The sequence below is a fragment of the Arvicola amphibius genome, chromosome X (genome assembly GCF_903992535.2).
Source record: "Arvicola amphibius chromosome X, mArvAmp1.2, whole genome shotgun sequence".
NCBI classification, from domain to species: domain Eukaryota; kingdom Metazoa; phylum Chordata; class Mammalia; order Rodentia; family Cricetidae; genus Arvicola; species Arvicola amphibius.
The window spans coordinates 68,161,011-68,176,717 of NC_052065.1; the positions used below are offsets into that span (position 1 = coordinate 68,161,011).

The 15,707-nt window shown below is 38.1% G+C and overlaps 1 long non-coding RNA gene across 1 annotated transcript in view; it reads left to right on the forward strand.

Moving 5' to 3' along the window:
* Positions 1-241: 241 nt before the first annotated feature.
* Positions 242-15,707, forward strand: part of LOC119805386 — an 81,020-nt gene continuing 65,554 nt past the window's right edge. Inside the window, exon 1 of the long non-coding RNA XR_005283903.1 lies at positions 242-360. This is a non-coding gene — a long non-coding RNA (uncharacterized LOC119805386). The remainder of the gene's footprint in view (positions 361-15,707) is intronic.

Genomic DNA, 15,707 nt, shown 5'->3' on the forward strand with positions numbered 1-15,707 from the left:
TGCAGGGTACTACTGGGAGCGATATTTCTAGATCAGACTATTTGAAGCAGAAAGGCACACCCTGAATCAGGGTGGCAGCCCAGAAAAAAAAGGGACATTGAAAAAGGAAAGTTTACTTTTGGACTGCTTGCCCTCACTCTTGCTGGCAAGTCCATCTGCCTTGTCACTACAGAATTCCTTCACTAGTATTAAAACCTACTTCCTGGGGATTCCAACAGATGGAAGAGCAGCAGCTGTCCAGGACACTTCCAGTGCCACATTGGGACTGCTGAGATCTCCAACCTCGTGCAACTATCAGAATCTTGGCCTTTCCAGGATGAGCTAGTCATTGTTGTTGGATACCCACTTAGACTGCATCCTGTAAGTCAACCTAATATATCAGTTCTATTATTTTGGACAGCCCTAATACACCATTGTTCCTAAACTTAGAAATCTCATCTTGAGATTTCGTGCATAGTCAATTTTTCTTTCCCAATAATATTTGTTTGTTTGTTTGTTTTGTTTTGTTTTTTCGAGACAAGGTTTCTCTGTAGCTTTGGTGCCTGTCCTGGAACTAGCTCTTGTAGACCAGGCAGGCCTAGAACTCACAAATATCCACCTGCCTCTGCCTCCCAAGTGCTGGGATTAAAGGCATGCACCACCACCGCCCGGCTATCCCACTAATATTTATTATTTACTTATTTATTTAGAGACAGGATTTTGTGTATACCAGGGTAGCATAGAACTTCCTAACATCCAGCTTCTACCTCTTATGATGACATTACAAATCTTTATGTAATAAACATGTGTCACCATGCCTGGTACAGGTGCTTCTGTGTTACTCCGGGATTCATGCATGCTAAGAAAAACACTAGCACATTTCCAGCCTTCCACTGCCTTTCAAAAATAACGTGAGGACTTGAAAAGATGACTCAGTGCTTACAGTACTTGCTGTATAAGCATGGAGACCTGAGTTCAGATCCCCAACACTCATGTGAATCCTAAATGCACACACATAGCCCTAGAATAGTGTGTGTGTGTGTGTGTGTGTGTGTGTGTGTGTGTGTGTGTGTGTGGTTGTATTCCAGGGTATTGCTGCTTTAATGGCAGACCATATATCAAATAATAATAATAATAATGTGAAGAGCAATAGAGGAAGGCACCGAACACCAGCCTTGGGACTCTACATGCATACATGGATGCACACATTCCCACCACACACATACATGAACACACCAAAAGATGGGAAAATAGAAGATAGACTACTTGGGAAGAGGACAGTGGCCAACAGTGTCCTAGCCATTGTCCTATTTCTGATAAGAGATATCATAACCAAGGCAACTCTTATAAAAGAAAGTATTTAATTGGGACTTGCTTACCATTTCAGAGATTTACTCCATTATGTTCAGGGCAGGGAACATAGCAGCATGCAAGCAGACATGGTAGCTGAGAATTCTAGATCCACAGGCAGATCCACAGGCAGCAGGAAGAGCAGAGCCACTGGGCCTGATTTGGGCTTTGGAAAACCTCAAAGCCCATTTTGGTGACATACTTCCTCCGACAAGGCCACACCTCCTAATCCTTTCAAATAGTACTCAAATACCTAAGCACTTAAAGATATGAGCCTCTGGAAGCCATCCTTATTTAAACCACCACAAGCCACAAGCGGGATGATGAAAGGAAGTAATAGGGTATGGATATGATCAAGCTATGGGATATACATACATAAAAATGTCATAATGGGGGCAAGAAAGGTAACTTAGAGGTGAAGAATTCTTGCTTGATATTCGTGAGAACTGGATCTCCGCACCCATGTATCACAAAAGCTTTTAACTCCAGTTCTGATAGTTCTAACTAATACCCACTTATGCCCTCTGCAGGTGTGTACACTGAACTTGCACCCCAAAACATGCATATATTCTCATGCAAACACAGACATGTAAAAATAAAATACATTTTTACATGTTTTTTTTATCTAATTTGTGAGAATTTGTTTATATGTAGATGGTACTGCTATGCATATGTAGAGGTCAGAGGACAACTTGCCGGAGCTGGCCCTCTCTATCATGTGAGTTCTGGGACTTGAACACACATTGTCAGACATGGCAACAAGTGACTTTACCCACTGAGATATTCTTGTTTATTCTCTGCCTCTGTGTGTGTGTGTGCGCGTGTGTGTGTCCATGTCAGTGAGGGTGAACCTCACATGACTTTGTAGAGGTCAGAAGACAGCTGGGGGGTAAGTTCACTCTTTTCATCATGGATTCTGGGAGTCGAATTCAGGTCATCAGACTTGGCTATAAGTACCTTTATCCCCTAACCAGTTGCATGGGCCCAAATAAATCTTTTTTTTTAAAGAAACTGGGCCAAAGAGATGACTCAGTGGGGTCTGCTGCTAAGGTTGATCCCTAGAAGTCATGTAAATGGTGGAAGGAATAGAACTAACTCCACAAACTTCCTCTGACTTCCTTATACCATGGCATTCATGTACCCACAGACACAAATCACACACACACACACATACACACAATAATATTCAACTAATTAAAAATTTGAAAAAGAAAATGTCATAATGAAAACCATTCTTGCATATAATTAAAATATGCTATATAAACAGACAAAACATTAATCTTTTGTGTATGACTTTCTACTTTCCAACTGCAATTCTGTATGAGGATTGCTTAAAAAACAGCTAACTATTTTTATGGCAATATTTATTAAATGTTTTTGTTTTCCAGTTGGTACATTATGCAGTGATTGGCATTCATTAATATGTTAGGCTAAGATCTATTTCTTTTTGTGTTTTCTTTTCTATTGATCTCTATCCTGGTTTCCTTTCTGATTGCTATGACAATATAGTTTGTCAAATGCAACATAGGGGAGAAAGGGTTTATTTTAGCCCCCAACTCCTGGTTATGCTTCATCATTGGAGGCACTTCTAGGCATTCTGAATGTGGAACAGCTAGTCACACCCACAGTTGTGTGTGCTTGTGCTCAGTTCACTTTCTCTCTCTTTTTTTTTACAGTCCAGTACTCAACCCCAGTAAATAGAGATGCCTTTTTTGTTTGTTTGTTTGTTTTTTCAAGACATGGTTTCTCTGTGTAACAGTCCTGGCTGTCCTGGAAATCACTTTGTAGACCAGGCTGGTGTCAAACTCCCTGAGATCCGCCTGCCTCTGCCTCCCAAGTGCTGGGACTACAGGCATGTGCCATCACTACCCAGCATTAGAGCTGCCCATTTTTGAGCTGAGTCTTTCCACATTAATTAACATAATCAAGACATATCCCCACAGACACGTCCACAGGCCAACATAATCTAGGCAGTTCTTCATTGAGTCTCTATTCTTAGGTGATTCTCGATTGTGTCAATTTAAACCAGCCATCACTATTTTGTACCAGTACCGTGTCGATTTCATTGTTTTAAATTACATTGCATTTTAGCATCTGACAAAACTCGATTGCACACACACCAATGTTTCTGTTTTTCGTTTCTTATCTTTTTATTATGGCTTGTAGACGACTCATATAGTAAAGGCTTGCTTCTCCAACACGTAGAATTAATTAGGATGTAATTAAATCAAGAGGGCTCTAATCTCATTAATGAATTAATGCATTGGTGAATTCATAGATAAATGGTCTAGTAGGAGGTGGGACCTCATTGGAGGAAGTGGGCCAATAAGGTACACCTTTGAAACGAGTATCTTCTCATTGGACCCTTTTCATCCTGTTTCAAGGTTGGGTGAGGTATGCAGTTTAATTCCACTATACCCTTTCCCATGTTTCTACATTGCCAAAGAGCTAAAAGCAGTGGAGTCCCCTGACTGTGAACTTAAACCTCTTGAAACTTTGCTCTCAAGTATGTTTGCGTTGCTTTGAGTTGTTTAACTTGGGTGCTTTGTCACAACAAAGACAAGCTAGCATATTGCTTTTTAGTAAAACAACTTCAAAAACATTTTGTCTTCTTTTCCCTCCCCTTTTTTCTCTCTCTCTCTTTTTTTGACACAGGATGTCGTATTGTAGCCTAGCTAGCCTGGAACTCGGTATGTAGACCAGGCTGGCCTTGTACTCAAGGAGCTCCACCTGCTTCAGCCTCATGAGTGCTGATATTATAAACAAACACCACGATGGCCAATTTGTGAAGTACTAGGGATTGAACCTAAGTTCTTGTGGATGTTAGATAAGCAGTCTACAAACCGAGTTGCAGCCACAGCCCTACAGTCATAATTCTTCATTGTTTCTATACATGTTTTGTTAAGATTATTATTATTCCATAATTTCGACTTGTTTGGAGTACAGATAAACAAAACGTATTAGATGCTAGGACATAAACTAGATATTCACATGTATTATTGGTTTTTGTTACAAGAGCCCTGTGTAGTATACATTTATTATTCTCTACTTTAGAAAGGAAATAAAAACTCAATGTTTTGATCAGTGTACAAAACTAGCAAATATTAAGTCTCCTTCTATGTACTCCAGTATTTCTCTTCCTCTCCTCAACCTCTTTCTCTCCCACCCTCTGAGACAAGATAACATCTAGCCCAGGCTTGGACTTGCACTCACTATGTAGTTGGTGCTAAGGTTAAATATCTAATCCTCCTACCTCTACTTCCCAAGTTCTGAAATTACAGCTATATACCATCATGGTTCTCCTTCTTGCTGAAGATAGATTTCTCCCCCTCCTCTCACTTTTCACTTGTTTAATGGGATGCTATTTATTAATTTATTGGTCTAATTAGAATTTCAAAAAGCTATTTAAATGATAGCATTCAACAAGCTACATACTTTGTTTGTCTCTCTACTTATTGAGCAGAAAAAAATTCATGTTTCTGCCTGTTTTAAGGGCTGGAAGAGGGTTCCTGAAAGGTTAAAATGCTTGTTATTATGGAAGAATGGGAGAGAAGAGACAGGCACCATGTACTTTGTTGGAAAAATTCTACTTGTTGACAAAGATTTTCAGCCAGATGGTTGTGAGCTGCCATGTGGTTACTGGGAATAAACCTGCTCTGCTCTGGAAGAGCAGCCAATGCTTTTAACCACTAAGCCTTCTCTTTCGATCTCTCAAACCAATTTTTAAAAATTTCTGAAGCTATATATTATAGAAATGAAAGTTGTTTGATAGAAAGTCTATTTTGAATCAAAAATTTTGATTCCGGGCTATGACATCTGATGTAGAAACAAGTTATTTAATTTCTAATCCTAAATTTCCTCGTCTTTATAAGGGAAAGTGAAATCTTTATAAAGGAAAATGAAATCTATGGAGGTCTTAGGCATTTAGATATTAGATATTAGGTCTCCATATGGTAGCCCTGTTCGGGGAGGCTTAGGAGGTCTGGCCGTTCTAGAAGTATATCCCTTGGGCCAAGTTTTGAGGTTTGTAAAAACCATGCAGTTTTCAGTATGTGCTCTCTGCTTCTTGTTTGTGATTCGGGATGTGAGCTCTCAGTTTCTGCTCTAGCTGCCCTCTGTCTCTACTCCATGCTCATTGACTCTAACCCTCTAGAACCCTATACCCAAAATAAACTCTTCTGGGTGTTACCTTGACTACATAGTTTAGCACAGCGATAGATAGAAAAGTAATTAGTCAATGAATAAATGAATAAATATTTTTAAAAGACTCATCTTAATTGTGATATTAAAAAAACCACTTATTTCTAATACTCTAAGAAAATTTAGCTGGGTGGTGGTGGCACACACCTTTCGTTTCAGCACTCATTACTCAGAGGCAGGCAGATCTCTGTGAGTTCGAGGCTAGCCTGGACTACAGAGTGAGTTCCAGGACAGCCAGGGATGTTACACGGATAAACCCTATCTGAAAAAAAAATTGAGAAAAATTTAAAATCAGAAATGGCTTTTTGTGCTGGACGAGATTGTTCAATGGGTAAAGGCACTTGCCACCAATTCCAATGACCTAAGTTGAGTCCCTGGGACCCACACATGGTAAGAGAGGACTGGCATCCACAGGTTGTCCTCTGACCTACACGTGCTGGTCATAGTTTGCACATGCATGTGTGTGACACACACACACACACACACACACACACACACACACACACATATATATATATATATATATATATATATATATATATATAATAAATGAATGTTGGAGAAATCATGATGCAGAAAGAGAAAGAAATGGCTTTTTAAAATAAATCAAATACTTCAGTTGTGCATAGTGGCACATGCCTGTCATCTCAATACTTGGGAGTTAAAGGTAAGACCAGAAGAAGTTCAGAGTCTTTCTTAGCTACATAGGAGTGTGCAGCCATCTTGAAATATGTGAGCATTGTCTATTAAAGTAACTTCTTATTGAAAACATTTGGTTTTGGTTTTTTGAGACAGGATTTCTCTGTGTAGCCCTTGCTGTCCTGGAACTTGCTTTGTAGACCAGGCTGGCCTCAAACTCACAGAGATCTGCCTGCCTCTGCTTCCTGAGTGCTGGGATTAAAGGCATGTGCCAGCACTGCCTGGCTTATTGGAAACAGTTTGTGTGTGTTTCTGTGTGTTTTGTTGCTAAGAATTAAACCCAAAGTCTCATGCATGCTGTGTGTATCTACAACTCAACTTAACTCAGCCTTGACGGCATTAGCTGTCTTTGTTTTTAGCTGCTTGCTCTTTCATTTACCTTATCAACTCTGCTGTATGTATTTTGTTTTTGTTTCGGTCAGAGTCTTACTGTGTAGCCCAAGTCAGCTTCCACCCACTATGTACCCATGCTGCCCTCTCACAACAATCCTGCCTCAACTTCTGGGGTTCTGGAATTACAGGTGTGCATCCCCAAGCTCGGCTATCTGTATTTAAGCCAGAGTAAAATTATTCTATACCATACTACATGAATATTATAGATATTATATTTCATATTGATGCACATGTTTTCAAAATAAGGTCTCATATAGCTCAAATTGTCTATAGCTGAAGCTGCCTTTGAACTCCCAGTCTTCTTGCTTCCACTTCCCCAGTGATGGAATTATGTTTGTACCAGTATGTCCAGGTAATAGACGTCTTAGTATAGAACAATATTTCCATTCTTGGGTAAATCCTATTTATCGTGCCCCACTTTTTATCTCTAGATTATTTTAAGACACTATTGAATAAGGATTTTCTTGAGGTAGGGTTTTATATACTCCAGTCTGTACCTGAACTCAGTATTACCCAAAGATGATCTTTTATTTCTGATCCTCCTGCCTGCACATTCCAAATGCTAGGAGTTTTTTTATTTGTTTGCTTGTTTGTTTTGTTTATCCTTTACCTGGGAAAAAATTATATAGTGTTGTCACACAACTAAATAATAACAGTTTAAGAATTTATTCATTAATATTAAAATGTAAAACTATGAGTTCAATGGACTGTGTGTATCTGTGTGAGCAAGTGTACATGAATGCATGTGTTTTCTTTGTCACTTTCCATTTTATTTTCTTAATTAGTATTTTTTATTTTTTGAAATTAAATTGTAATTACAGAATTTATCTTTTTTCCTTCCTTTAACACTCTCTTGCTCTCTTTCAAATTTTCAAATGCATGGCTTCTTTTTCTTTAATTGTTTATATATATTTACATATATATATAAATATCCATAAATAGACATATATATAGAGAGAAAGTTTTGTATATAGTATATATTTATTTATGTATTCCTAAATATATAAAAAACCTATTTAGTCCATATAATTTTATGTAAATGATTTCAGAGCTATCACTTGGTATTTTTTTTTTTGAAATGAGGTTTCTCATAGAACCCGCAGCTCGCAAGTTTGGCTGGACAGACAGGACATGGAGTTCCTGGGATCAGCCTGTTACTACCCACCTCTAGTCCTGATGTGCACCATCACACCCGGCTTTTATATGGGCACTGAGGATCAAACAAAGCTCTTCATGCTTGAGCAGCACACATTTTCCCTCCTGAGCCATCTCCGCACTCCCTTACTACTAATTGCTGTCTACAAATAGAAACAGAACCAGTCTGTAAAATCATATTTATGTCCAAATAAACTGACCACCTTGATTTTAATTAATTGATTTTATACTATTCTGCTTTTAACAGAAAAACAAAAAACTTTTGGTTAAATTTTTAGGGAAATTCTTAGGGTGTGTGTGCACATATATTGTTCAATCTTTTTTTTTTCTTTTTTTTTTCTTTTACAGTATTCTCAGTACTCTGCCTGCAGGCCAGAAGAGGGCACCAGATCTCATTACAGATGGTTGTGAGCCACCATGTGGTTGCTGGGAATTGAACTCAGGACCTTTGGAAGAGCAGTAAGTGCTCTTAACCACTGAGCCATCTCTCCAACCCCTGTTCAATCTTTATATATGCTTTATATCTATAAAAGAAAAAAAGGAAATCCTATAAAACATCGGTTAATTCTACTAATGTACTATAGAAGTTTTAACATTTAAAGTATTATAGGATTCAGTATTCTGTGGAATTAATTATTCTGTATATACCAATTCATGAAAAAAATCCCTACTGAATTCTTTTTTCTCTAAATTTTTTTTAATATTTATGTATTCTGTATACAATATTCTGTCTTTGTGTATACCTGAAGGCCAGAAGAAGGCACCAGACCTCATTACAGATGGTTGTGAGCCACCATGTGGTTGCTGGGAATTGAACTCAGGACCTTTGGAAGAGCAGTAAGTGCTCTTAACCACTGAGCCATCTCTCCAACCCCTGTTCAATCTTTATATATGCTTTATATCTATAAAAGAAAAAAAGGAAATCCTATAAAACATCGGTTAATTCTACTAATGTACTATAGAAGTTTTAACATTTAAAGTATTATAGGATTCAGTATTCTGTGGAATTAATTATTCTGTATATACCAATTCATGAAAAAAATCCCTACTGAATTCTTTTTTCTCTAAATTTTTTTTAATATTTATGTATTCTGTATACAATATTCTGTCTTTGTGTATACCTGAAGGCCAGAAGAAGGCACCAGACCTCATTACAGATGGTTGTGAGCCACCATGTGGTTGCTGGGAATTGAACTCAGGACCTTTGGAAGAGCAGGCAATGCTCTTAACCGCTGAGCCATCTCTCCAGCCCTTCCCTACTGAATTCTAAGGAATTCTGGTTAATCCTACACAACCCATCCTTTCCCAGTTCTCTAGTTAATGAACTTCAGAATTCATCGAAGTTCATATTATTGATTCAGTCTGATTTTTTGACGTGGTCTCATCCTACAACGTGGTCTCAGTACCATACACCATGGCTCGGGTAGGCCTTAAACATATAGCAATCCTCCTGCCTCAGCTTCTTAGGTCCTTTGATTAGAAGTGTGAAACCACCACACCCAGCATGCTTTGCATTTTTAAACACTGTAATCGAAGTAAAGTCACCTACTCCTCAAATACCCACTCTTTCTTAAAAATACAAACTAAAATTGCCTCAAGAATGTCTGATGTGCATCTCTTCCCTGACTAAGCCAGCTTTCCACCTGAGCTAACTAACATCAAAGTGCATTTTTACTGCTGTCCTTTGAAATTCTGATGAGCTCGCTACTAGTTCTGCTTCTCTCAAAACAGCTTTTTCTCAGCGAGGTGGACTAATGCTGTGAGAGTCAGAAAAAAACATTGTTCTAATCTTGGTTCTTTTATTGACTGCAACTCTCGGGGAAAAATCACACAATTCTTTAGAGCTTTTGTAAAGAGTCTTTACAATGGATGGACCTGCTCTACATCTAAAATTCTATGACTTTAATCTTTACTTCTATGTCGTTCTTTCTTCAGTTTCAAATTTCAGTACCTATTCAGTAAAGATGCAAGTATTATGTTCTGATGTTTTTTTCAAGACACAAACGCTGATCTAACACATCCCTGTTCCTTTTGGATGGCAGTTCTTCTAGATCCTGTCATTTTCTCCTTTGTAAGTTCTTTTGTGGAGACTCTGGCTCTCTGGGGACAAATATGCTTTATCTCAAATCTGTTTTTCACTAAGCAGGGTCTTGCTCTTGCTCTCTCATGCAGGCACCGGTTTCCCAGCAGTCTTTCTCACTGAGCATCTTACTTGAAAATCCTGCAAAACCACCTGGATTCCTCAGGATCCAGCAGTCCTGGAGAAGTCACCTGTGGCCTCCCAAATGTCTAACCCTGAGACCTTAGGCAGTGCTTAGGGCCTGCACAGGCCTTTGATCTCACACCCCCTTTTCCCTTCAGATAGTCAAGTGAGATAGATCCCACTCCTTCTGAAGAATGGTAGGCACCCACCCTAGAGGGTGATTCTGTAATAAGATATGACTTTAGCTCACTCACAAAGCTCTTGATTTCAGGCCTGGACTGTGGTGGAATGGGGTTGTCTTTTTTTGGTGCCTTTCTTCCATTCCTTCAGTCTTGAAATGTTTTCTGACTTATTTCATGCCAATCCTTTATTATTTCCTTTTTATCATACATAACACTTTCTTCTGTGCTGGATAATGTTTTGTAGAGGCTTGGACATGCTAGGTAACTACTACCCTTGAACTATATCCCCAGCCCAGAATACTCTTTTTCTTGTATTTACTGTCAAATAATTATGTAGTTTCTATTTCTAAATTCAAATTATATTGATACAGCTATGTGCACTTCTTTTGAGATCTATTCACTCCTTAACTCTGTGCAATCAAGCATCTCTCTGTACTGCTTCTGAAAGAAGCTATCTAATTCAACAGTTTCCCTCATGTTTTTGTTGCTTGGGGGAAAATGCCTTGAAGCCCCCTACAAGTTTCTATGTTACTCTAATGTTTTCTTCACCTTTGAGAATCTCTAAATGTCCTTTGTATGTTTCTTCATCTCTACTTTCTTCTCACACTGTTTAGCCTGCATTTCTAATGTCTGAATATTTTCAACTTTAGTGTCTTGATTTTCTTCTCTAGGTAATTTATATTCTATTGGCTTTAGCTCCCTTCTTTGATCTAATGAAGTTCAATTTATATTTGCAGTCCTAATACCACTTCTAAACTTAGTTCTACATTATTCTTTTGTTTAGACTGATTTTTATTATTTTTAATTATCTGTGTGTTCATGTATCTACATGTGTGCATGGGCATAGGTATACAGTGTCCACAGTGGCCTATTTGCTGGATGCCACTAGAACTGGAGTTACAGGTAGCTATATTCTGCCAGATGTGGGTGCTGGAAACCAAACTCAGGTTCTATGAAGGAGCATAGGTGCTCTTTAATTCCTGACACATTTATCCAGACCCTATTATTATTATTATTATTATTATTATTATTATTACACATACTGAATATTTAGTATAGCTGGACAGGGTGATAATGAAATAAAAAGGTGAACAGAACACAGGTCTTGTATGTGGCAAACTTTGATAATTTTAAAAAATACTGTACAGTGTGGTAAGTGCTGTAGGTGAAGTAGATTGTATTATGAGGGCATCAAAATTCAGTCTAATTTTGGAGGAGGACAGGAAGTGCTTCCCAAAGAATGCAAAATTTAAGTATAGACTTGATGGCTTGATGGATGAGTAGGAGTTAACCAACCAAAGATAAATGGAATGGAAGGACAAGCTTGAAAAGGCAGTTCCAGACAAAAAGGTCATCATGTACAAAGGCCTACAAGTCACAGAGAACATGGTGTTTGGAGGGAAACTACACTTATTTCAGATCATAAATTTCCAGATCACTTAGCCAGAGTTAAGGAAAAGGCAATTAAATAGAAGTTGAAGCAAAATATCTAAAGTTTTCAGTTTTTATTTATTTATTTTTTTGGTTTTAGCTTTCAGTTTTTAGTCATTTTTATTGAAAAATATTTACAGATTCTGATTAAGGTTTTTCCTCTCTCAACTCCTCCTTCATCTTCCTTTCCTCACCTCCCACCCAACTCTACACTTTCTTTCTCTTTAAAAAAAATAACAAGCAAAACACAAAAAGAAAAAAGCAAAAAATATACCTCTCACACATACAAGATCCACCCACAAAAAACTCAAATAGAAATATTCCCACAAAATCAGAAACCAAAATATACACGCAAAAGATAATAAGAGAACAAAATACCCAGACAAAGCTATATGAGACAAAATATCTACAAAAATAGCATTGAGTTCATTTTGTGTTGGCCAACAACTCCTGAGCATGGAGCCTACCCTGAAGTGTGGTTAATATACCCAGTGAGACTCCATTGGAGAAAACTAACTTTTCCCTTCCAACTGGATACCAATTGCAGATAGCTTCTAGGTTAGGGATGGGAACCCAGGTCCATTTATCTCTCCGAGTGCTGGGAACCTGTGTAGCTTAAACCTGTGCAGGCCCCTAACTTGCTGCTATAGTGTATACGTTCATATGTGCATTGATCCTGTTGTGTCTGGAGGACACTGTTTCCTTGGACTCATCTATCCCCTCTGACTGTTACAGTCTTTCCACTTCCTCTTCCACATAGCTCCTTGAGACCCGAGAGCAGGGATTTGATGAAGACATCACATTTAGTAGTGAGTGCTCCTAAGTCTGTCACTATCTACACATTGTCTAGTTGTGGGTCTCTGTATTACTTGGCATCTACTACAGGAAGGAGCTTCTCTGATGATGGCTGAGTGAGGCACTGTTCTGTGAGTATAACAGAATGTCATTTAGTGTAATTTTGTTGCTATGTTTCTTTAGCAGAAATTTTTGGTTTTCTTTTTTAATATTCTTCCAGCCTCAAATTTATGAGTTAGTAAATAGTGAATAAAACACATTTTGAACTGAGTTCAAGGCCAGCCTGGAAATGATGCAAACATATGGCAAACAAAATAAAACATAGCCCATCATTATATATTTTAACATTATTCTCTTCTTTGCAGTTTTCAACTTTTAATCTTTTCCTTTTCTATAACACTATATAAATCATATGGTTTTCTATTTATTTATTTACACAACTTAAATATTTTTAATTATATATGTGTTGCATGTAGGTATATGCATATGAGTGTGGGTTCCTAGTAAGGCCAGAATATCCCTTAGAGCTAGAAACACAAACAGTTTTAGGCTACCTAATGTGGGTTCTGGGAATTGAACTCAGGTCCTTCTGCAAGAGTAGTGTGGTGATTTTGATACAATCATCCCTATAGGCCCATAGTGAGTGGCATTATTAGGAGGTGTGGCCTTGATGGAGTAGGTATGCCCTCTTTGGAGGAAGCGTGTCACTGGGGGTGAGCTTTCAGAAACTGAAGCTGGGGCCCAATGCAGATTGGGCCAGTTGATACAGATGTAGAACTCTCAGCTGCCTCTCTATCACCATGTCTGCCTGCATTCTTGATTGCTTCCAGTCATGATGAAAATAGACTAAAACTCTGAACTGTAAGACAGCCCTAATTACATCTTTTTCCTTATTAGAGTTGCCATGGTCATAGTGTCTCTTCACAGCAGTAGAAGCTCTAAGACAAGCAGTATATGCTCTTACCCACTGAGCTATCTCCACGTCACTTGAGTCACATACATTTATGTTCATTTTTTTCTAATGTCACTATCATTATTAGTCCTTTGTCATTGTCTTTGTTGTCCCTACACTGAAACAACAACCCTATGCTAACAACTTCATTTTTATTTCATGTCTACCCATTAAGGAAACTTCCCTGGCCTCTTTTCAGTACTATAATCATACTGAGTTTTTCTTTTCATGGCTATATATAGTTATCCATTCTTTTTTGAAGATTTTATTATTTTTAATTTATTTGTGCACATGTGTGTGCACATGTAAGTTTAGGTACCTGTGGAAGCCAGAAATAGTAACAGATTGCCATGAGCTGAGGTTAAGATGGTTGTGAGTTGTCCAATGTGGGTTCTGGACACAGAACCCAAGTTCTCTAAAATTAGTGGTTCTCAACCCATGGCCCATAACTCCCTTGGGTATCAAATGATCCTTTCACGGGGATCACATAACAGATAACAGTAAGCCCTGGTCTCTGGCCTCCAACTTTGGAGGCCCTGTCCCTGTGCCTGCCAAGTTTTGACTCTCCAGGGTCAAGAAGAGCCCGCCAAAATCTTGACCACTCCCTCAGTCTATTTAAACTGCTTCCCTGGAAAGTTTCCTCGTGGTCTCTTTTCCTTCCCCCTGGTGGTCATTTTAGCAGCCTCCTAGTTCCCTCTCAGGGCCACCCGAGAGTGCAGGAATCCCATTAAACCTGGATATTTTTTAATTTGGCTTGTTGTGATTTGGCTTGATTGGGATTTTGCATTGGCAGAGAGCTCGCTTTAGGAAAAATTCCTAACAATAACCTGTCTATCAGCTATTACAGTTATGAAATGGCAATGAAAGTAATTGTATGGTTGGTGGTCACCACCATGAAGAACTGTATTAAAGGGCTCCAGCGTTAGGAAGATTGTGAACCACTGCTCTACAAGGACAACCTGTGCTGAGTCATCTCTGCAGATCAGTCACCAGATTTATTTAGCCATATACTGTTGGAAATTGTACACTAATGAAAATTCATGTATTAAAATATTTATTCAGTACTTTCTATTACCAGATGTTGTAGTAGACAAAAGGCAGTATAGCACTTAACAAAATAGATAGGGTTTTTTACTCTTAGGTTTCATGACGTAGCAGGGGCTCCTGAATGCATTATTGTTTCAGATTACACCTAGGGTCTTGTGTATGCTAGACAATCCTTTTCAGTGGGACTATAAGCTCTTTCAGGTCAATGATGGAATCTAAAGCTTAATAATATGCTTGTTTCCATTTAAAATAACAAAATAATTGGGGAAAAAAATCAAGATGAGCCAGTAGGAAGATGTTCACACAAATGTTCTTGTGTGGTGTGGACATATTTTGTTGTAAATGGGACATTTATCTAGGACATAATATATTTTGACCTGTAATGCTTAACAGAAGAACACTTATATTTGTCAATGGTTTATCACCACAAATATTTGACATGTTTATAAAGTAAACATATATTTGACATGTTCTGATAAACTGTAACTTCTGTACATGAATCCAGAGCTTCTCATCACTATTGACACTCTGGTCCACATAATTCTCATAATTCTCTGTGACTCAATGTTGGTTACGAGCTGTCATGCATAGGAACATATTTTATAGCCTCTATATCCTCTTTCCACTAGATATGAAATAATACTGTTCCCAGCTTTGGGGCACATAATGTCTTTAGACATTATTAGTGTACTTAAGCAATTTTTCTACACTTATGCAATTGGTGGTTGTGGTGATTTGAAAGAAAATGACTCCCAAAGGGAGTGGCACTATTAGGAGGTGTAGCCTTGTTGAAGTAGGTATGGCTTTGGTGGAGGAGTGTGTCACTATGGGGGCAGGCTTTGAGGTTTCATTTGCTCAAGCTTTGCTCAGTGTAACACTCAGAAAATTTCTTGTTGCCTTCTGATCAAGATGTAGCCAACACCATGTCTGCCTGAATGCTGCCAAGGCCCCTGCCCTGATGATAATGGATGAAACCTCTGAACTTTAAGTCGCCACCTCAGTTAAATGTTTTCCTTTTAAGAGTTGCCATGGTCATAGCATCTCTTCACAGCAATATGAACCTTAACTAAGAGTGATTAGATATGGATTTTATTTTTTATGATAGAATTTAAATTAAATCTGACATCAAATCACTTTCTGTTAATCACATTAACTTTCATTTCTTTCATATCAATAATTCTTCAAGACGAATCAGTTATAAAGCAAATTTTATCACCAACAGGATGTAATGTATCAAAAACTTTCCATTCTTACTTTGGTTAAGCAGCAACTTCGTTTTATGAACCATAATTTCACTTTTTTCACACTTATTTCATGGGAG